Genomic DNA, 23,961 nt, shown 5'->3' with positions numbered 1-23,961 from the left:
GTCGGCCACCGATAGACAGCGCCTTCACTTCCAACCCATCTCACTAATGGCAGTAAATTGCAATATAGCGATATGGCCAGAGTTGGTGTTTGGTGAAGTAGTATATGGATTGACAACAATCCATTGGATGGATTTTCTTCGTTTTGCCAATGTAAGTTTTATGATGTGATGATTAAAATTGAATTGAATTGAATTGAAATTGAATCTACGGGGACTCAAATCCACATTCTCTCGAATTCCGGATGGATGCGCTACCACTACGCTATCGAAGTAGATAGATCATTTCATCCTTGAAGCGTAAAGGGCTAATGTGAAGAAATCTTCAAATCTGCACATCAAAATCAAATTCTATCTGCTTCTACGGCAAGTGATAGCGCATCCGTCCGCAACGCGAGAGGGCGTAGGTTCGAGTCTCCTTAAGGTCAAAGTTGAATTTTCTTTCCAAAAATTAGCATCCTCTGCGTAGTTTTCTGTGCAGTTCTTGCATCCAGTTTTCTCATACATCTTGTATTAACAAGCGGACAGGACATCTTTCTCTACTGATATGTCGCCATCTGATGGCCGTGATGTCATTTACAAACCAATCGCTGATTGCTCTCACTGTTTATCGTACGGAGAGTGTCCATGCATATATGCAATCCAAGGAAGAAATATTCTATCCTCTTGTATAGCGTAGTGATAGCGCACTCGTCCGGAATGCGAGAAGGAGTGGGTTCGAGCGCCCGTAGAAGCAGAGGTTATTTGTTTTCCTTCCAAAATTCAGCATCTCTACATAACAGCCAGTTTTCTGTATATCTTTGTATTAACAAGCGAAGAAGATATGTTTCTCTACATCTATATACAGGGTGTCCTGTAAGTTCTAGCGCGGCCTTTATTAGAAGTATGATTCTAATTTTAAAAAAATTGCTCAAAAGGTATTCTAAAATTACCCTGTACCAGTTTTGAGAGTGAAGATACGGGGTGTGGCAAAATAAAAAAATCTAAATTTCTATGGCGTCCCCTCGTGCTGTAACTTCTAATTAAAAAGTTTCTGCCCTGTCTTTCCTGAGGTCAACAAAGAAATGTCATGTTTTTAAGTGCGATATTCACAGAGATATTCGAATTCGGAAAACGGAGGAAATTCGGGAAAGTACAGCGTTGAATGCGAAAGAAACCATTTCACCAGCTTTTAACGCCGCTCTTTCCCAAATTTCTGTCGTTTTTCGACTCTGGTGACATCAGGAGATTCAAGGCAACAACTTTCTAACCGGAAGAGCACAGGGGACCGTATGAAAATTTAATTTTTTCTTATTTTGTTACACACTGTATTTTCACTCTCAAAACTGATACAGACTAACTTTTGAACGCCTGTTGAGCATTTTTTAAATCGGAAACACACCTCTACAACGGACAGTTGATGAGATAAAGCCCGCATTAGCACTTGCAGGGCACCCTGTACATAAAATAACATGCCCTGCTGACTGACTGATTGATTATCGTCGCCGAGCCGAAACCGCTGAAGCTATATTCATGAAATTTGTGTGGTCAGAGGTTTTATTTCATTACGTAAAGACCAACTGAGAAGGGTTTTTTTCGACCCTTAAATTGATCACATGTGGGGTTTCAAAGGTAACATAGAAAAATCTAAGCTACTAATATGAAATTTAGTCAGCGTCTGTGTGTGTGTCTATGTTCCCTATACAAATCTAAAATGTTTGTTCTATCGTCGCCAAATTTCGCATATATACCAAATGGGACCCGGCTTGAACGATAGGCTACTATAAAAATTCGTCAGAGCAGGGCAAATGCCCCAAATGGGCAGAAAAACTGTCGGGCAACAAGGATTTTTGGGCGTCAACAATCACTTTCGGAACGTTTACTTCGGTTACCGTTTCTCCCTAGCATGAATGAATGAACGCCAGGGTCTCTGCAGCCGGACTAATCCCATTGCCGAGATCTGTTCCAGCCCAGCTTCGTGGCAGAGTCTGGAACAAAGTGAGTGCACCTAATAGTCTAAGTGTTTAGCTAGTGTTGTGTATGATATTTCAGTGCTGCCATCTATACTTCAAATTGTGAGTGAAGTGTAATGATTGAATATTTGTAACGTTGTAGGCCCGCTGCTCTCTGTGGCGAGACTTTTTAACTGGGAGATCGGCTCGCATTCGTGCCTTGAAGTTGGGAACCACAGAAAACCAACTTCAGCCGACCATCACTGTGGCGCCGGTGCGTGGCTCCCTAGCAATGCGTTCCAGACAATGATTCCTTGATAATGATTCGCCATTTCTTTAATGCTGCCAGTATTACGCATGATCGTTCATGCCTTTGTAATGGTTTGTCACTTTTTCAATCCTCTCAGTAATGAGGCTTTTTGGATCACGTGATATTTCCCTTTTTTTTTGAGGGACGTACAAGGTAACTAATATGGCGACTTCTTGTGCGACTCATGAAAGAAACGAATCTAAATTAAAAAAACATAGAAACGAATCGTTTTTTCTTCTTTTTGATGGGAGCTAGAAATTTCGAATTTTTTTTAACTTCAAGTTATCGATCTGCCTGTTTTTGCTTCAAAAAACGCTTGATTAAAGCTGCGGAATTTCTTCGATGTAATTTATATGGGCCCATAATCAATTTAAAAACATCCTAAACTGTATGGGTTGATGCAAGTGGATAATATAAGACAATACGGAGACATTAATTCTAATTTTCCCGCTTGACAAAATATAAATAAAAATTTGAAATCAATGTTATTTCACGAATATCCACCTCAAAAGTGGGTCTGGCTCATTATTTTATATTTAATTTTCTAGGCTTCGTATCTCTAAGCGAACTTAATATTTCGAAAACCAAAGATTCAATTCAGTTTTTAAAATTATTGATGTGGCCGAAAACCCCACTAAATTTCCGCATTTCTACGCTAAAATCGGCAATTTTAACATTGATCTCTAAGGGGAATCATCTATTAATATTTGCCGCTCAGAGTGATGCTGATTATGATTATGACGTCTATCCGAAAAGCCTCATTGAAGAAAACCCGGGCAAGAGTGCCGGGTATTATAGCTAGTATTTTATAACGTAGATACCCCTTAAGACGGGATTTTTTGAAATTCAACCTCCCCCTCCTCAGTGAGATCATGAGGAGTTCACATATGGGGTGCAATCCTCGCCGAGTAATTTTCAGATTACCAAGTCGAGCGAAGCCGCCAGCAAAATCATAAAATCTCGCAGCTGAGGACTTATATGATGGATATCCGTAATTGGACTGAAGCTTCTACATATTAAAACTGTGACACAAAAAGAGCCAAACCATAACTTCCGTTGTCAAAATCTTACATCGGTTTATCTGATCAGAAAAGATTATCAGAAGGGGGGAAATAAAACGGAAATTATATCCCAAACGAAAATAAAAGCAAAATCTCGCATAAAAAGAACCAATTTTCTTTTTCTTTATTTATAACTTTGCACAGTTACAAGTTCTTAACCTCTTTTAATTGCATCTTTGGGACCGTAGATGAATGCAAAAATGCTAAAAAAAAAAAAAAAGAAGTTGCCGAAATAATTATTATTGCGATGACGATAACGGCGTTCCTTTGTGGAATATCTTTTGAATGCATCTGCCAAATCTCATTGAGCACGAAAGCGAAGTGGGAAATCGCTTTATTGTTTGGCTATTTGTTTATTCATGCCCGACACGCACTTACATAAAATACTCGCCGCACTCTTCGTACATGACAAGAGCAAAATGGAAAAAAAAAAGGCACACGATTGCCAATGCATTTCTTTATTTTGTGTTTGCTTTTACTATTATTACTACTATGGGAAATTTTTATTTTGCTGTTGCTGACCTACTCCGATGCTGCTGCTGCCGCCGCCATCAGAGCAGGAAAAGTTGATCCATGAGTTGAAAAAGAACGCGCACACACACACACAAAAAAAAAGTAAACTCCACACCAGAGTAAGTAGTCAGTGACTGGTGCTGGTGGTGATCGTGTAAACAAAACTGCGCTCTTTTCTCTTCTTGACCAGTCTTAATCTAGTCCGGCTGGCTTGGAAACGTTCGTCCGCACTCGCGATTGTTATTGAGTTGGAGATTTCGTTATCGGTTGTGAGTTACGTGAGGAGGGGAAAGTAGTGCAAAGTTGAACATCATCCAAGTAAGTACTTTTGAATTTTCATGGATTGTAATATATAGCTGGTAAAATTTGAGGTAAATTCTTGATAAAATAAATGAAAATCTTCAATGAAATAAAAGAGTATACAGTGTAGGCATGAACACTGGTTTGAATGTGTTCGTACTGGTTATAAATGGAATATATACACTCTATATGCTCTATGCAGACTATACACTCTATGTTTCTACACACATGGCAAATACATTGTCAATAAACCCCCATCATGTCAATTTTTTTGGTATTTTACAAAGTAAACGTTCAAATGTCATTTCAGTACAAAATATACGGCTATACAGGGTGTCTTAATATTTATATCTTGTCCTAGCAAATCCAATTGGAAAGTTGTTGTCCTGTCTCTTCTGAACCCCCAAAAAAAATTCCATGTTTTTAAGTGCAATATTCGCTCGGATAGTTGAACTCGAAAAGTTGGAAAAGAACAACATAAACTAACGGATGGCGCTTCTTTTCCTCTTTTATGCTTGTCTTTTAATTTTCCTGTGATTTTTCAATTCGAATATCTTTCGAACTTTCCTATTTGGATTTGTAAAAACAGGGTGTCCATATAAAAATTTAGATTTTTTTTTTAAATTTTGTGACACACTGTATTTTTACTTTCAAAACTAGTACAGGGTGATTTCTGAACACATTTCTATCATTTTTTTTAAGTTGAAACCATACCTTTAAGACGAACTGTTGATGAGATAAAGGGCAAGTTAAGACTTACGGGACACCTTGTATAGTAATAATATTCTTTTATCTAGATAGAGTTGATCTGAAATATTTTACATGTTCAGAGATGTATGAAATCGCCCCCAAATTGAGGGAATCGGAAACAAAAATCAAGGTAAAAACTGTTCATCTTTTCCTAAGCAAGATTCTTTTTTTATAGATAACATTAAAATCAAGGCAAACTGTATATTTTACCCTTATTTAACCATTTTTAGCTAATTGAAGAACCAATTATAATTAATTAAATTTACCGTGTTGGTGTATCATTTCAATAAAAATTTACTAATACCTCCAATTTACATCTGTTTTTGTGAAAGAAAAATTCAGTATGTTTTTCATGAGGGTTGTACAGGGGTTTTAATAAAAGAGACAAATATGTTCGACCTGTTGCTCTTGTGCAAAGAAACTCTCACTGAAGCACTAAAGTGCGCTTCGTGCTTATGCCCGCTCGTTTAATTAGATTCGCACTCCAATCAAACATTACGCTAAAACTCTTTTTAATAATAAAGCAGCATTCAGAAATTAGCATCGTGCTAATTCGATTTGGAGCCTTATCTGAAAGTTGCCGTATGGGTGCTCCAATGACATCGGAGCAGGGGGGAGGGGCCGCTGTATTTGTAGACACTGTATTTTGTAGCACCGGTCTGAGCACTTCCATAATTAATTCAGAAATCAAAACCTCATATGAAGATTAAGTCGAGAACCCACAGGTCCACAGGTCACTTCCGACTCCTCTGTGCTACTCTTCTTCTGACGAGATGACGTTAGACAGCGCTAATGAATCTCGCTGATTACCCGAAATGGCCTCATGAAGCTCACTTGATATTCCAAAAGTGTACTTGTGAAGCTTACCGAAGTTCAAAATGTACTCGTGAAGCTCCCTGAATATATAAAATGTGCTCTTGGAGCTCATTATCCCAAATGTGCTCGTAAAGTTTAATTAATATCGAAAATGCGATCGTGAACTCTCTGAACATCCGAAATATGCTTGTGAAGCTCCCCGATTATCCGAAATGTACTCGTGAAGCTCACTGATTACCCAAAATATGCTTGTGAAGCTCCCCGATTATCCAAAATGTACTCGTGAAGCTCACTGATTACCCAAAATATGCTTGTGAAGCTCCCCGATTACCCAAAATGTACTCGTGAAGCTCACTGATTATGCTTGTGAAGCTCCCTGATTATCCAAAATGTACTCGTGAAGCGCACAGATTACCCGAAATATGCCATGAAGCTCCCTGATTATCCAAAATGTACTCGTGAAGCTCACTGATCACCCAAAATATGCTTGTGAAGATCCCTGATTATCCGAAATATGCTTGTGAAGCTCCCGATTATCCAAAATATACTCGTGAAGCTCACTGATTATGCTTGTGAAGCTCCCTGATTATCCAAAATGTACTCGTGAAGCGCACAGATTACCCGAAATATGCCATGAAGCTCCCTGATTATCCAAAATGTACTCATGAAGCTCCCTGATTATCCAAAATGTACTCGTGAAGCTCACTGATCACCCAAAATATGCTTGTGAAGATCCCTGATCATCCGAAATATGCTTGTGAAGCTCCCTGATTATCCAAAATGTACTCGTGAAGCTCACTGATTACCCGAAATATGATCATGAAGCTCACTTAATATTCAAATGTGCCCGTGAAGCTCCTTGATTATCCGAAATGTGCTTGTGAAGGTCACTAAGATAAGGATGCTGAGGAACAATTTTGGACTCATAAATTTATCATGGAGGGGAGGGGGATAAGGATGTCATGAGCACCCTGTTTCCACTAATGCATTGTCATATTCCTTGGTATATCTCATTAATACAAGAAAAACAGAAAAAATGTCTCCTTAGGGGGTCATTCAAGTATTACGTCATCATCGATGGGGGGGGGATTTCCGATTTGCTGACAAGAAGGGAGGGAGGGTTTGGATAATGTTTACGTCATCGTCGACCCTTTATGAAAATATCAGTTAGGATTCAGAGAGGCAGAGCTGATGACGAAATTTTGCTGACAAGAGGAGGGGAGAGGGTCAGCGTTTTGCTGACTTTTGCTGGCAAAGGGGGGGGGGGGGCAAAAAGCTAAAAATTTGCTTACGTAATACTTGAAGGGCCCCTTATTCTTTATCTTGATGAAACCCTGCAAGAGACTGGGCTTGCATAATTTATGTGTGAAGGTCTAGTTATAAAAATATATCATCGCGTATTAAATCAAGCATGGTTTAACACCCCTGCATGAACCTATAATTTACACGAGAGGTCCTGAAGGTAAAGTTAGACTTTTACGCACGTTGGGAAAATTTACCACGCCACTGGATTTTGCTTGTATAGCAAATTATAGATTGACTTTTACGATATCTGACGGAAATTTTTTTAACCATACCTGACTCACTGTTTTGTGTTTCTGATCATAAATTATCGAATTAGCACCAAATTGGCCGGACGGTGCTCGGAACTGATCCAGTTCGGGCTTAGAGTTATGGTTGTAGTTAGCGCACCAACCGCTAGATGAGAAAGCTGTTTATTATGAATTTCAAACTGTACGTACCGGTTACACCGAGCGCCCTCTGCTCGAGTGGGGCAGTGGTAAGATGCTCGTCTACCACTATGTAGGTTACCGTCAAGGTTCACGAGTTCGAATCCGGGCAAGAACATCGGAAACAAGTTCTTTACTTGGCGAGACTGGGTAACCACACCGATAAAAATGACGCGTTTATTTCCCACCCAACTCAACTTGTTGGAAATTTCCATATGGCGATATATATGACAGGAGTTGGTGTGCGGTAAAGTAATGAGTGTCCTCTGAATTTCGACAACTTATTCAAACTTGCAATGGGGTGGGTCAGTGTTTCTCATCCGCCGGGCCGTGAAAGGTTCATCGTTTCATTTTTACCCATTTATTTCACATTAGTCGTGTGTTGGACCGGGCAAAGGAGTACGACCGGGCGGCGGGCTCCCAAAGGTTGAGAACAACTGGCGTAGGTCACTCGCCAATTAGCAAGCGATTAGGCAATCACATAGCCGAATTTTAAGATCGAAATGGTTGTTGGGATGAAATGAAATGGCGTATACAGGGTTTCTGAAGAACTAGTGGGGGAGCAGGCAGGTCCTGTGTCCCGGGTGCCGAATTGTTTTCATTTGATCACTCGCTCAACATCACGAGGGTGTCAAAACGCATGCTTGCCCTGGCTAACCAAGTGTCTAGTTGCGGTCCTGGAAGTGCCGTCTTAACGCATGGGCCCACCCGGGGGCACGGTCCGGGGCCCTCAAGAGAAGAGGGGCCTCACAAAAATGAAATGCGGCTGAAATTTTCTAGAATTTACCAGCTAGGGCCTCAGGAAAACCACCTGGCCCGGGGGGCCCCCATGATGCTCTAAGACGGTCCTGGGTATCTCAGTTCTTTCTCTAGGAATCCCAGGCTTAGATGGGAAAAGCAATGAGTAAAAAATCGACATGGGTGTCTTTTCTCAAGGGCAAATCATGGCATTCTCTTCAGGAATATTCAAATCCCATTATTTATTTTACTTTCTCATCAGCTTTCGAAAGCCTTCTTCTGCTATTATCGTGAAATAAAATTCGGCCCCCGGGGCCCGAGATCGAGACCGGACTCTCCCTTGATATCCTTGAACCTTAACATCGCCCGAAGGAAAGAGAAAAAATAACAACAAATCTCGTTTTTTCCATGATAAAAATTTGAATAAAGCAAACAAATAAAACTCTCTCGAGACAGAGATTCGCGAACAATAGATATGTAGTTTTTATTACTTCTTCTTTTATATATTTTATTTGCTGTCTGGCTGTTTGAGTGACCTTGTGTGTGCGCGCGGACCGGTCTTTGGGAAATAAACTTCCCCCTTCTTTTTATGGAAGTATATAATAATTTTCAGTCGTTTCGGAAATAATAATGAATGTGTTTGTTGCCTTGAAATTCTTGAACTTAATGAACTATTCATTCACTATCCGACTACCTTTCCTCAGTCATCATCTTCAACATGATGCTATCAGGGCCGTCTCGACAGTATAACATGAGCCACCCGGATTAGGTGATGTTCTGAGGCCGCCCTACTTTGCTGTAAGAGCGCCTGCCTACCTATTCGCATTGTCATTCTGGAAAATTACAATACCAAATGTCATTATCATGAAACCTTCTGAGCACTTGAAGCCCATGGTCGTAAGCCCGGCTGGATCCATGTACTGAGACGTTCCTGGTTGCTCATGAAAACCGCCCTCTTAAGGCATCCAAATCCAGGGCCAAAACTAGAAAAGATGTACTACTGGCGACCCACCCGAACTTCCCTCGTTGTGGATCCACCCCATGCCTTTTAGAGCAAGGGTGCTCAACCTTTTGGAGAGTGCGGGCCACGTCATTGGTTTGAAAATATGTCACGGGCCACTTGAGTGATCTGGAAGTATGCCGCAGGTAAAATAAGTAACGCGGAACTGCACCGAGGTCCGCTTTAACGATCTGAAGCTGTGACGCGTGAATGTGATCGCGGGCTTCTTTTGTGTGATCTGGAACTATGCCGCGTGTAACTTGAGTGATGGGGAACTGTACCACGGGCCACTTAAGTGCTCTGTAACTACGTCACGAGCTCTGCGCTCTGGAAATATGTCACCTGGTCCTGTAAGTGATCTAGACCTGTGTCGCGAGTCATTCAAGTGAATGTGCCGCTGGATCCTTAAGCGATCTGTAAATGCACCGAGGGCCCCTCCAAGTGATTTCAGGCCGTACTGCACGTCACTCAAGTTCACTGGATCAGTAAATGTGGAGCCGTTTGATTCATTTTTATGAAATTAGGTTTGAGGTCGTGGGTCATATCGCATAACTCTGCGGGCCACGGGTCGAGCATTTATGTTTTAAAATGAGCGTATTTTCCTATAGGCCGCGATCATCGTCAGGTCATTAGGTTAGAAGTCTTCACAAAATATCATTTTCGAGTAAATCTATGGTATAAAAAAAATGATAGATTAATCCCACATACCCACGGGCTAGAGCCCGTAAGACGTCAGGTTGCCATGCCCGAATCCCTCTAAACACTGTTCGCCAAGTCTTAAACAAAATCCAAATTAAGCCACCCAATTCCAGATGCATTTGGAAATTTACATTTTCTAGTATAATAGCGTACGTGAGAGTTTTCCCCCACGGGTGCTCTTCTTCTTCTTATCATAGACATTGTCGGTGCTCGCGAAGAAGAAAAGATCTATCTTACCGAATAATAGTTCATTAAAAGTTGGCCTACATTCAATTTCTATCGCGTTCCTCTTCCTTTAAGATTGTACTAAGCGGGCTCAAAAATAGGGGGGGGGGGTGTATCTAGTAATTAATAATATCTCTAACAATGAAGCACCCTTAAAAACATGATAATGGCACCGTACAAATTAAAAAAAAGCTTTTATTGTTGTCTGTTCACCATCGGTTTTGATTCAACAATGATCCGATCGCGTTCGACGCCTCTCCTCCCACTTTTCCCCCTTACGTGTTATGGGCCACTTGTTCCAGAAAAACGCCCTCTGTTGGTGGATAATCTAGTTCATAGATGTCAAGTAGTAACGTATTCAAAGTTGATTATATCGTGGGGTTGTTATACGGAGAGGAAAGAAGATTATGAATGGAAATAGATAGCTCGCCCAGCCCTTCTTCGTTCGTTGAAAGTACGGGAGTTTTCTTCGATGTAGGCCAGCCTACGTAGTCCACTAAAGCAGCGTTTCTCAACCTATGGTCCGCGCTGGGCCGGATTAACCCATACGAAGGCCCTAAATGACTCAAATGATTTTGTTGTCCCTCGACCCTATCCCCTTTACCGCATGGCCCTGGGCCTCATAAAAATTTTCGAGGAGTCATTATCAGTTCGATTATCATTTTACATACGAAAAATGATAAGCAGGTTTTTTTTTTATGGGGGGGGGGTCGGAATAGTCATTTTTCCCGGGGCCTATGATGCTACGGGTCGGTAAGTGCCGTAAAAGCCTTATGACAACTCGATCTGGTTAAAATTTTGGAGACTGAGTAAATTATGCAAATTGGTAGGCGGGTAGAGGGTGGGGCCTCAGAAAAAATTGTTTTGCCCGGGGCCTATAATGCTGCTGAGACGGATCTGGGCTTAATTTATGGAAATTGAGCGAAATCTCAATCCAAAAACTGAGCATTAACGTGAGTTCTTGTTCGATATCAACTTAGTTTCTCAGTGATTTTGTGTCACCCTCAGTGATGCAACTAGGAAAGTTACTTACACGCTTGGGGGAGTGGGGGGGGGGAGAGGTCTGTATCTATTTTAGCACCCCTTCCCCGTAATTTTTAACGGAAATAGAGTAACCTCAGCGCCCTTCCTGGTTCAGCGCTCGGAGCATCACACCCCCGACCTCCCTTGATTTCGGGGACCTGGCCAACCTTTTGAGTTTCAATTGTACAATCAAGTGCTTTTAAAATTTTGGGTTTTTCTACCGGATGGTTGATGCTGGGGGAGAAATGTGCATTAAAAAAATATACACTGATCCTTTTTCGTGGTGCCCCTTTTCTCCTGATGCCCCTAAGCACGTGATAATTTTGCTTAATGGTTAATCCGGCCCTGGGTTCACGGACCTGAGGTGGTCCGCAAAAGCCGACGATAAAATTATTCACCAGTTGTAATTGATATTAGTAATATCCAGATGGGTTCAAATAAAATTATACTTTCATACTTTTGTACACTACATAGGCGAGATAGACTTGGAAGTCTAGGGGGGCACGGTCATTATTGCTGGGGGGGGGGGCACGATGATGTCAATTCCCATATATACATATAAATTAGATCAGTCGACTCCACCTTTGACGCTGGGGGGGGGGGTCCCTCACGCCCCCCGTATCTTCGCCCATGGTTCACTATAAATCATCGAGGAGAATGCAGGAAATTACGATCTTTTACTATTTATTTTTCGGTCCGTAAATTGAATCTACTATTTATGTTTTCCTACCACTTACTCAGTTATTTTTTTTGGTCCGCAAATCCTTTCGATTATTTGTTTTCGCAAAAACTATTTTCCCTATTTACTTGTTTTTTGACAGTCCGCAAGCTACTTGTACTTTTTATGTTTTTCTCCTATTTATTTATATTTTGCTGGTCCGCAATTTTTCCTCCTACTTATTTATTTCTTTTGGTAAATAAATTATTTCTCCTATTTACTCATTTTTTGTCGTGGTCCGCCAATTACTTCTACTACCCGTTTTATTCTCATATGCATTTGCTGCCGGTCCGTCCGCAAATCACACTTCTCCTTCTATTTATTCATATTTTGCTCCAATGAGTTCAGAATATTTTCTACTCCATCACTGAAATACGATCCTCGCTCTCCACCTTCGCAGACAAAGCAGGTAGCTCGAGTCTTTTTTTTTCACGCGATCACCGAGGTGCTCATTCAAGCACCAAAAGTTGCTCGAATTGGGGGGGGGGGGGGAGACAATCTACAATCGAATGAAAGTTTCATTTAAGAATTCTTTGGCACACACGCACATTATGGCGGTTTGGCTTTGAGCACGCGTCAGAGATATCAATATCGGTGCTCTTCCGATGATGACGATGATGACGGTGCTCGTGACTAGAAAAAAAAAAACCAATTGAACACCCCTTCGTCATAAAAGAATGACATTGCCTAGTCATCATAAACTCCGGCAATAATAAGATGGGATCGTGCTATAATACGACATCGTTTAGCGATGAGTCGCCGTAAAGAATAAGTAGGAAATATTCAGCCGTAGGAAAAGAAGTCTCAGCCTATTTGTCACACGCACTTTTATTCCATGTTATTCCAATGGGTGCTATTGTGTCAAAGGAGAAGAAAAATTATTCAGCCTTTTTTTTTTTTTCCATTGTATTCCGTGTGATTCGCGTGGGTACGTACATACCATACGCGAACACTTTTCTTTCGTAACGTCTCGTCGTCGCAGTAATGATTCCGTTCTTCTTGAATGGGACCAAATTCCGCCAGAATGGGTTGTTTTAAAGCCGGCAGCATTGTGTTTATTTTATCGCTATTTTCACCCTCCATTATCGGCCGATTCCTGCGCACGCCTGTGGACGCATAAAAAGAGGAATCCATTCGAACATTTATGGCGGGCGCCGTATTTATGGGGCAACTACGAATAGCGTGTTTACCCTCAAATGTCTTCTCCGAGACATTCTGTTTGTTGTAATTCACCGGTTATATATATATATATACATATACATAATTTTAAGTCGCGAATTTTCGCCACCGTATAACTTTCCATATCTTTGTTGAAAGATTTACTGGTTTCCCTTGAAGTACCAGGACTGCGGTCGTTTTTGTGTGTTTCCAGAGTCGCCTGTTACGAGCAGTTGCAAGTGCATCATAATGCTTGCAGCAGCTGTAAGCACACCATGTCCTATTGCAGCAGCTGTAAGCACGCCATGTCCTATTGCAACAGCTGTAAGCACACCATGTCCTATTGCTGCAGCTTTAAATATCCTCATGTTCTACTGCAGCAGCTTTAAAGCTTTAAATGTCCCCATGTCCTATTGCCGCAGCTTTAAATATCCCCATGTTCTACTGCAGCAGCTTTAAAGCTTTAAATGTCCCCATGTCCTATTGCCACAGCTTTAAAGCTTTAAATGTCCCCATGTCCTATTGCCGCAGCTTTAAATATCCCCATGTTCTACTGCAGCAGCTTTAAAGCTTTAAATGTCCCCATGTCCTATTGCCGCAGCTTTAAAGCTTTAAATGTCCCCATGCCCTATTGCCGCAGCTTTAAATATCCCCATGTTCTACTGCAGCAGCTTTAAAGCTTTAAATGTCCCCATGTCCTATTGCCACAGCTTTAAAGCTTTAAATGCCCCCATGTCCTATTGCCGCAGCTTTAAATATCCCCATGTTCTACTGCAGCAGCTTTAAAGCTTTAAAATGTCCCCATGTCCTATTGTAGCAGCTTTAAAGTTTTAAGTGTCCCCATGTTCTATTGCAGCAGCTTTAAATGTCATGTTCTATTGCAGCAGCTTTAAATGTCCCCGTGTACTATTGCAGCAGCTTTAAGTGTCCCAAAGTCCTATTGCAGCAGCTTTAAATGTCCCAAAGTCCTATTAAAGCAGCTTTAAATGTCCCCAAGTCCTATTACAGCAGCTTTAAATGTCCCCATGTCCTATTGCAGCAGCTTTAAATGTCCCCAAGTCCTATTGCAGCAGCTTTAAATGTCCCAAAGTCCTATTACAGCAGCTTTAAATGTCCCCATGTCCTATTGCAGCAGCTTTAAATGTCCCCATGTCCTATTGCGGCAGCTGTAAGTAAAACATGTTCTATTGTAGCAGCTTTAACCCTTACAGGACCATAAGGTTGCTAACAGAGTACAGCCCGCGAATGTTTTATCATTGGCACCAATTGATTTTTTTTTCCTAAACGTTCCCGTTTACGTAATTGCGTTCGGCATACGTTCTATTTTGAGACATTCTGTATAAAAAATGCAGATAAGGTTATAACAATCACCCATTTTAAAATGGGAAAAATGTTTCCCTTAGTCGTGAAAGGGTTACATGTACCCATGTCCTGTTGCAGCAACTGTAAGTGAACCACGTCCTATTGCAGCAGCTTTAAATATTCCCCATGTTCTATTGCAGTAACTGTAAAAGGGTTCAATTTTGTGTTTTTACAAAAACCACTGCCAAATCCGAAGGTGAAAAAAAAAACATTTATTTTCCAAAAATATTAGGAAAAATGATTTCTGCGTAAGATGCTGATGAACGAAGCTGATGCTATAACGTTTTCATAACAATGGCAATAACAAAAACTTCGGTAAAACCTTGCATATTTGAATAGTCAAAAGTCTGCACTCATCGACCTCCTTCTCAGAAATAAATGAATCCTTATCGCCCCCTGGCGAAACCCTAAATATTTATGGCCCTAATGTATTATGTTTTCAAATTTATGCTAGTTCCGTGTCCCTGATGATGTTGCCATCTGTGCTCCATGTTTTGAAGTTAAGATGGTAAATGCTTCAATTTTCATGGTATGAAAGTTCCATGTTGAGGGGTCTTTTATGAGGAGAGACTTAACTTCGGAAACTAAACACTGCAAGGGACTGCCCGTTGAAACAAAACCAGGCATTCAAGGGATTCTTGAAGCTCGTGTAAAAATTAAGGACTACCACGACTAACGAACGCCTCTGCTTACGAATTTTTCGACTAACGAAATGCATTGGGGAAAAGGGGGGGGGGGGGAGCTTCTTCCAGAGAACGCGTTTTTTTAGTGCAAGGCTCTTTAGCATCGAACTGGACATTCTAGGAGCCCATCTTTTCCATCTGCACGTATCAGAAGCGAATGAGCTGACCAAACCACAAATGGATGGGAGCACGTATCAACTCTACTGGGTAGTGTCGACACCAGTTTTAGTAGACTAAAGCTGGTGTTGGCTGTGTACATTGGCGTTAAAAAGTATTATTAGTTTAAAAAATCTTCAACTCTCTCATCTTCCTGAAAATTTTCATTTATTCAATTTTGAAGTTATTCATTTTAAACCGTAAAATAAGTTTTTTGTCTTTTTGTAGCTTTCCTTGGTGTTTTAAAAAAACTTACGTTTAAATTTTGCTCAGAACCTGGAACGAAACAAACGATTTTCCCATAGAAAGCTACTTGAAATCTCGTTTCGGGTGACGAACATGATTCCAAAACGAATTATTTCGTTAGCCGAGGTATCACAGCACTGCTCTTAACCATAGGTTGCAACTCGTAAACATTGTCCTTATCGAATTTCTAACGAGCTGATACATTTCGGAACGTGCGTTGTGAGTGTATGTGTGAACCTAACGTCAGCGTGTTTCGTGTACTAGTGGTGCTGCCATCTGTCCGCCTTATTTAAAAGTGAAAATAGTAGATGCCATAAAGTTATGATGGGTAAAATGAGTGAAATACTGCAAGATTTGAAAAATTTTCTGTGCTTCTTGGGATAACTATCTACGATATACGTCAAAATAACGCCTAACGTAACCAGAACTGAATGGGAGAAAAAAAAGACATCTTATATATGCACGTATAAATACCCTGTTTATAAGCAACAAAACAATCTTTTATTCCTTAATTAACATAGACACACAAATGAAAGACCACGGCCTGGATTATTATCATTATTATTATTATTAGTGGAGCGGCCTTCCTTGGGTTGGTTTGTTTATCATTAATTGTGCAACAGAACACTTTCTTAAGTGCTCAGATAGTTTCAGTGTTTTTCGCTTTAGTATGTTTTTGTTGCTGTTCCGCATTCTCTGCGAAAGTGCCAGAAAGGATTCGCTCTAAGGGAAAACAGAAAAAAAAATGTCTTCCTTATAATGAATGCACTAGTAATAGTAATAATAATAATAAGTGAAACGAACGGGGTCAATTCCACCATTACACGAGCTGCTCGCATAACGAAAAGGTGTGACAGCGAGCATTAATAATACTAAACCACAAAGCGGTCATTTTTTTCTCGATACACGGAGTTCTTCCGAAACAATTTAAGTTATGATGATGTGACTTCATACATTTCGTAAAACACTAATGTCGTAGACCGAACTAATGTCGAGGAAATGGAAATTGTTTTTTTAAATATGATTTACAGAATAAGAGAAAATTTCTTGAGCGAATTGAATGGGATGCGAACCGACAACCTTCGCCAATCAGAATCCTCTTCTCTACCAACTACACCACAGCAGACGGATTTGCAGAGTGGTCATGAAATAACTTTTCTGATATACGAGCCATTAGAGGCCGCAAAAATCAACGAATGGTAATTAAATTGAAGTCCGTGTTTCAGAGTATGGGATAATAGAGGTTGACGAGAAAAACATGAACCTAGCTGTCACTGTTAGGGGCCATTCAAGTATTACGTAAGCAGATTTTTAGCCATTTTTGACCCCCCCCCCCCCCATGTCAGCTAAATTTCGTCAGCAGCTTAGAATATTTCATTTCTTCAAAAAGGGTGGTTGATGACGTAAGCAACATTAAAACCCCGCTCCCCCCCCTTGTCATCAAAAGTCAGCAAATCCGAAACCCCCCTCTCTCCCCCCCCCCTCGATGCTGACGTAATACTTGAATGACCCCTTACGGTTTAAGCTACAAAATTTCCGAAAATTGAAATGACAACACTCACTTTCATGCTTTGCTGAGTCAACGGTGCATCGGTGAGTAAAAAACCATGAATGGCGTTGGAAAACGGCACCTGTAGAATCATAAATGCCGGCACAGGATGCAGACAAAAGAACCACCGAGATCTCATCGAGGGGTTGGTGCACTGACCTTTCGGTGGGGGGCTTTCCGTGGCAGTAACGTGATCAGCATTGGCTGTTTCCACATGTTTCTTTTTTTCCTTTTTTTTGTTTTTTTTTTACTGTGCCAATCAATTTGCAATGTATGAATGTGAGCACTAGTGTGCTTTTAGAATTTTTTGAAAAATGTTGTTTCTGTAGTTTCCCTTCTCTTCCTCGAGCGCATACTCTCAAATACCCGTATCTCGAATATCATTCGTATTCGTTTGTTTTTGCTGCCGCTAGGGGCTGGTGTATATATCGGCAAGGTAATTTTATGACACCCCTCCCCCCCCCCCCAATATATTTATTGGAGAAATACTGTATAAAAATATTTATTCCTGAAAGCTTCGGCATACGAATATTTTTCAGTAAGTTTAAATCATCTTAGGACATCCTGCTTCGTCTGTCATCGTTACCGAAAAGCTGACAGCCTAAGAACATTTTTATGGGTCATATTATGCTAAGGAGCAGTAGCTGTAACTTCCAGTGGGAAAGAGAGATGGCAGCACTTATCTCATGCGAAACACTCATAACTCAGACATCAGAAACACTTAAGACTACGCATATACAAAAGTAACACTTTCTGTGGGAAGAAGCAATTCATCATAAATTCCCCTGAGGAATGATTATGAAGTACATGTGTACAGTTTGAAAACAACCATTCGCATAGCAAAGATCTGGGTTCGAACCCCGTTGCCGGCTGAAAGTGACTTAATGTGCTTCACAACATCGAGTCGCAAATGCGAGCCAATCTCCCTGTTAAAAAGTCTCGCCACAGAAAGCGGCAGGTCTACAACATTACAAATATTCACAATCATCACCTCACTCACAATTCATTCTCACGGAGGAGGAGGATCAAACTTGAAAAAAATCAAGTTTCTGTCAATAGAGGTCGCTGCACGAAAGCAAACGATTAAAAATATGCAAATCAGTGCCTTGTAAAATGCAAGATGTACGATAAAGAGCTCACATTTTAATTTTCCCATTACTGTGGTGCAACACTCTGAAATCGTCATTCATGTGTTTGAGTTTTGCATGTTTAGGATGGCTCGCTAATGACATTACTGTCATCACTAGTTCCGAGGCAGCTTCCAAGAGAGAAACGGTCACCTCGGATTGGGTTGACCCTTGGCCACAATGTGGTGCGGCGCTAAAGGACACATCCATTTATATAGAGCCAACTGAAGACTATAAAACACATTGTCACGTTAGTGAAACAAGTGGATGGAAAAGGGTTCAATGATATGGATATAGAAGTCGAACAGCTAATTAATAGCAATTCAGAGGTATTGACAGAGGAATGCAACTGACTGCTACTGAAACCAGACGAAGAAAATCAAGATAAAGAAGTAGAGGACAAGTTCACCATGAGAAATATAGCGGAAGGGCTTCGCAAGTTCAAATCAGCAATAGATTGTTTTCATGACATAGATCCCTCTATGGTACGCTCTTCGCAAGTAGAAAAATTGTTCGAGGAAGCCTTGTTATCATATTCCAACGTACTTGGTGATAAGAAGAAGAAACGGCAAACAGAAATCATAATGTTCTTTCGGAAAACATCGCCAACAATCGCTACACATTCTTTTACATTCCCTTGTACCTCTAAGTTACCCTGCTCTTCTATAAACGAGATATACAAGAAAAAACTGGTTTCGGTTATTCGCGGTCACCCCCCGGAACGTAACCCCCGCGAATAAGGGGGGGGGGGGTCGACTGTATTTACGAATTTATAGGACACCCTGTACATGAGTGTTTTGTCGAGCTGTATGTCGGAAAATAACTTTCATCCTTCCCTTAAAATTTTACTCATTTCATAAACTGGAAAATCGTTGTTCGACCTGAGTGTGACCTCTCGTATTAAAAAACACATTAACAGGTTTCGTTACAATGTCCGAAACATGCAGTTTTTCGTAAAAAGAATGAATAAAACTCATGAACCGAAAAACCACAACCGGAATCGATGTAACAATTTTCTGAATGTACGCAATAATCCAGGGTGTTGCCGGGTCAGCAGTTCATGGTTCACAAGTTTGTGGTCAAGCACTTTGTCCATCTGTCTATGACCTCAATTAATAGGCACTCAATGAATGATATATGATTTATAATTATCTCAATTAATTTGCAAATAACCCGGTGTTGTCCGAGTTTACGAAATATTCACGTCAATGGAAACGCATCAATATTCCATTTGCCCCAAAGATTATTAATTCTGACAAATTATTTTTTTTCACTAGTTTTGAAATTTTATGCAATTTTTCATTTATTATGATGGAATTTTTCATTGATATTCTAAAAACATTTTTTATTCGTTCTAAAATTATTTTTTCATTCGTTCTGAAATAATTTTTTCTTCAATTGAATTTCCATCGATTCTGGAACTATTTTCCATCAATTTTGAATTTTCATCGATTCTGAAACTATTTTTTCATCAATTTTGAATTTTCATCGATTCTGAAACTATTTTTTCATCAATCTTGAATTTTCATTGATTCTGAAACTATTTTCCATCAATTTTGAATTTCCATTGATTCTGAAACTATTTTCCATCAATTTTGAATTTCCATTGATTCTGAAACTATTTTCCATCAATTTTGAATTTCCATTGATTCTGAAACTATTTTCCATCAATTTTGAATTTCCATTGATTCTGAAACTATTTTCCATCATTCTTGAATTTTCCTATAATTCTGAAATTGTTATTCATTTCCGAGATTTTAGTGATTCAAAAAATTTTTTTCATTGATCATGAATTTTCACTAATTTATAATTTCTACTTGCTCTGAAAATATTTTTCATCAGTTCCGAAATTACTTTTCATTGATTATGAAATTATCTTCCACAAATTCTGAAATTATGTTTTCATTAATTTTGGAACTGTTTCCACCAATCTTAAATTTTCTCATAAGCTTGAAATTATTTTTTTCATTTCCGAATTTCACTTTGATTCTTTTCAGTTACGTAGTTTTGAATTTCCGCCATTCAAATCTTACGGTTTATAAAAAATATTTTTTTCCATTATTTAGAGTGTGCATATTATCGTTTAGTGTACAGGGTGTGCTGTAGGTGCTGTGCTAATGTGGACTTTATCTCAATCAACCGTCCGTCGTAGAAGTATGATTCCAGTTTAAAAAATGCTTAATTGGTAATTTTATTATTTGTTAATTTTCCAACAGGCGTTCAAAAATTACCCTTTACCAGTTTTGAGAGTGAAAACACAGTGTGTAACAAAACAAAACAAAACAAAAATCTATTTTTTCTATACGGTCCCCCTGTGCTCTAACTTCCAATTAAAAAGTTGTTACCCTGTCTCCATGTTTCTAAGTTCAATATGCAAAGAGATATTCGAATTCGAAAAACGCAGGAAATTTGAGAAGGAACATCGTTAAATGCGGGAAAAACCGTTTTACCGGCATTTAACGCTGTTCTTTCCCGAATTTTCCTCCGTTTTCTCGAATTCGAAATATCTCTGTGAATATTACACTTAGAAACGTGGAATTTTTTTTCTTCTTTTCGATGGCATTAGGAGAGAGACAGGGCAAGAACTTTATAATTGGAAGTTACGGCACGGGGGGGAAGGGGACGTATAAAAATTTATAAGGTTTTTTTATTTTGTTACACACTGTATTTTCACTCTCAAAACTGATACAGGGTAATTTTCAAACGCCTGTTGAGCTTTTTTTAATACTGGAATCATACCTCTACGACGAACGATTAATGAGATGAAAGCCGTGCTAGCACTGTCCAGGTGTCCACACCTGGTATACAGGGTGTCCCGTATACCAGGTGTGAACAACTTCTCTCTGGGCCAACATAATGGTCTCGCGGGACCGCACCAAGGACAAAACTTCGGTATATAAGCCGCATGCACTCACACGGTAAGAGAGAGAGGAGGGGAGAACTCCTGCATATATCAGTATGATTGTGCTTGCTATGGCCCGCTTTATGAATTATTAACTGAACTCTTAATTTTTTTTTTGCACAAAAGGGTATTTACATGTTCCCTCATAGGCAGCGAAATCAGCGCAGAAGGAAACTTCGTAAATAGCTGCATCGTGGTAGACTACAATTTCTTACCAGATAAGACTCAAATGTCTGCCCCCCTGCCTAACTCTTAGGGCTGACGGTGGGATTACAAACGGGATAGATAGATATAGTAAATAGCCTAAGAAGGTGTATTCTAAGTAAGTAAATAAGACCGGGCTGCTTCCGGCTCCTCACTGGACGGAACTTTTCCAGGGTTTTTGTCAAAGTCGGGAGATCCACTCCGCAAGTCTACAAAACTGAATTTTTTCCAAATTTCTCGGCAACTCATTAGATTCAGCGAACTCAGTAGATCCTTTATGTGCGGTCTAAGGGTGCGAACATACTGCACGCTAGTTTCCGGTTCTGCAAGTCCTCGCCGTTACAGATTGGTCAAAAAAAAACCTGAAATTCAAGTTTTTAGCCAATCAGTTACGGTGCGGATTTGGTGAATCGGAAACCAACGCGTGCACTATGGTCGCACCCTTAGGAACATTTCCAGTGATGGTTTGATTTTAGACTTCGCTTTCTTAATGGTTGCGAAACTTTTCACACTCGCTTCGCGATAGAAATGTGGTGTTGGTGTATCTTTTCTCCTATTTTTCACAACGTGGTGAACTTAATTTTCTTGGACTTCTCTGTTTGGGGTGTTTTAGCCCTCGAGTTGATGTTGTCATTCGCTCGCAGGGCGGCCAAACCTTTTTGTGTGACTCGCGTATTTTTTTTTAGTTTCAGTTACTTCAAAAGAAAAATTTTCGAGGGAGATTTTTTGCTCGTCGAGATCACCATCACTGACCTCCGATGATTGCACAAGAAAATCTGCTACCGTTACTTCCGTAACTCCCATTGTAGGTTTTTGAAATCAATCTTGCGATCTTTGTGTTTAAAGAGGTTTTGTGTTTGTGTTGGAAGTACAAATTGTTTTTGTCAAATCGGAGATTTTTTTTTTGTTATGTTAACCACAATTTCGTGAATATTGAAACTAATATCAAAAATATAATAGTTTCTTTTATCTTGTTGCGCATCGCACAATATCGCCTCGTTGGCCACCCCCGATATATACTGTGTGTTTTTTAAACATTTTTGTAGCAAGGCACACTTATTCGTTCGGATGCCAACTTCCAGATACAAAAAAAAAATTGGAGTCCTCAAAACTTTTGGGGGCAGCAGGTCACCCGCCCCCCCCCCTTTCATCCGAACTCAAAAAGTCAAACGAATGTATAGTATATTCAGGGCTGGAAGTAGAGTCGGGAAAATGGGAACAACTCCACCGGGCGGCTGCAAATTTTAGGAGGTAGCAAAAACACCGTAAAAAAACCATCGACTTTTATAGTGGTGAGGGTGGCAAAATGGTGTTTCTTCCCACCCCTTTCCCTCACAAAAATCCTAGTTACGGCCCTGAATGCGTAATATATATTTACAATCCATCGGAATCCCGACATTCGCCGATTGCGTCATTTGTTATTTATTACGACGAGGAAAGAAACATGACAAAGAGGAAGAGTGGGATCTATCTCATAGGTGGGTCAAACAAAAAGAACAACAATTTGCATCCTATTAACAACAACAACAACAATCTTCCTCAGCAAACGGTACAAGCGATTCCTCATGTGAATGTCACGGTCAATGCACCCAAAGTGAAAAACGATCTCTCTCTGTAGCAACTCCTTTGCATTTTCTATTAATGAAAAACAGGTTCGATTCTACATTTAGGTATCGAACCCTCTGCCATGGCATCTCGAATAAATCCATCTCAACTTAACCGTCGTCATCTACAGCGATATTTAAGGGCCGTCATTGACTAAAAAAAATACAATAGCTTTTCGTTTTCGATCCCAGACCAGAATTCTCGTCGGTACGTAGCCCTCAGAAGGTTGTCTCCCGACTTACAAAAGGCCTACGTCGGGCATGTGAAGAGAAAGACAAGAATGTGCGTGTGTGTCAGTAATATAGGGCATGTGTGTGTGTATGAGAGAAAAATTTTGAAGCCAAATAGCGGGATTTGGTCACTTGTGAATATTAATGGTGGAGAAATTTCAGTCCGAATTCTCAAAATTTTGCCGCGGAAACCTTACAACGTCCAGGTATTACAAGATTCACCCCAATGCCCGGGATTTAACGGGTTTTTTTGCAACAAATTGAAACTTTTTAAACGATTTTAAATTTAAAAAAAAAATGGAATGAATAAAATCACGAAATGTGTGGCGTACCGACGCCAGTCGATCAAGATCCCGGTACTCGACTTCGGCTAGTGGCTGGCTAGCGGAACCTGATAAGAACCCATCTTACCTCCGTGACGTCTGAGTCTAGCTCATAGTGGAGTGAAGAGGTACGAGTTACAAGAAATTTCGACTAGGGAGGAAAAAATACATAGGGGTGGAGGAAGAGATGTCCGTAGTAAAAGAGGACGGGGAAGAAGATGGAGAACATGATCGGAGGGGTTATGAAATGTAATGGTTTGATGATGATGATGCTGATCCCTCCGTAGAAGGGTGAAAGAAAAAAAGGGAGAAACGGACCAACCAGCAGATAGCGAAAATCAGCAGATCGAGGTGAAAACAGGTTTGTTTAACTCGCGCAAAAAATACCACACGTCCATATCAGTGACACTAAAAAAATGCCATGAACGAGAAGACATCACTCACTTAAAACAGCGAAATAAGCAACTGAAAATGTAGAAAAAAAACCCGGTCAATTAATCACGTTTTGTGTGTTGATGTCGTCTGCTGAAAAAAAAAAAAAGTGTCTTTGCAGTGACGTCACGCAGTAGATCCGGCCCCAGTGGTGGGCGGCTGAAGTTGATATT

General features: G+C 40.2%; 1 protein-coding gene across 1 annotated transcript in view; it reads left to right on the top strand.

The window, feature by feature from the left end:
- The first annotated feature begins 3,874 nt into the window (after positions 1-3,874).
- LOC149065889 (prolyl 4-hydroxylase subunit alpha-2-like) overlaps positions 3,875-23,961 on the top strand; it is a 66,057-nt gene continuing 45,970 nt past the window's right edge. Inside the window, exon 1 of the mRNA XM_089253335.1 lies at positions 3,875-4,130. The gene's annotated coding sequence lies outside the window, so the exon portion shown is untranslated. The remainder of the gene's footprint in view (positions 4,131-23,961) is intronic.

This window comes from Pholcus phalangioides, unplaced genomic scaffold, assembly GCF_987345545.1.
Source record: "Pholcus phalangioides strain wild (caught in Gottingen) unplaced genomic scaffold, Ppha-v1.0 ptg000037l_1, whole genome shotgun sequence".
Classification (NCBI taxonomy): domain Eukaryota; kingdom Metazoa; phylum Arthropoda; class Arachnida; order Araneae; family Pholcidae; genus Pholcus; species Pholcus phalangioides.
Note: the sequence above shows the minus strand (reverse complement) of the source record. Positions and strands in the feature narration are given on the sequence as shown.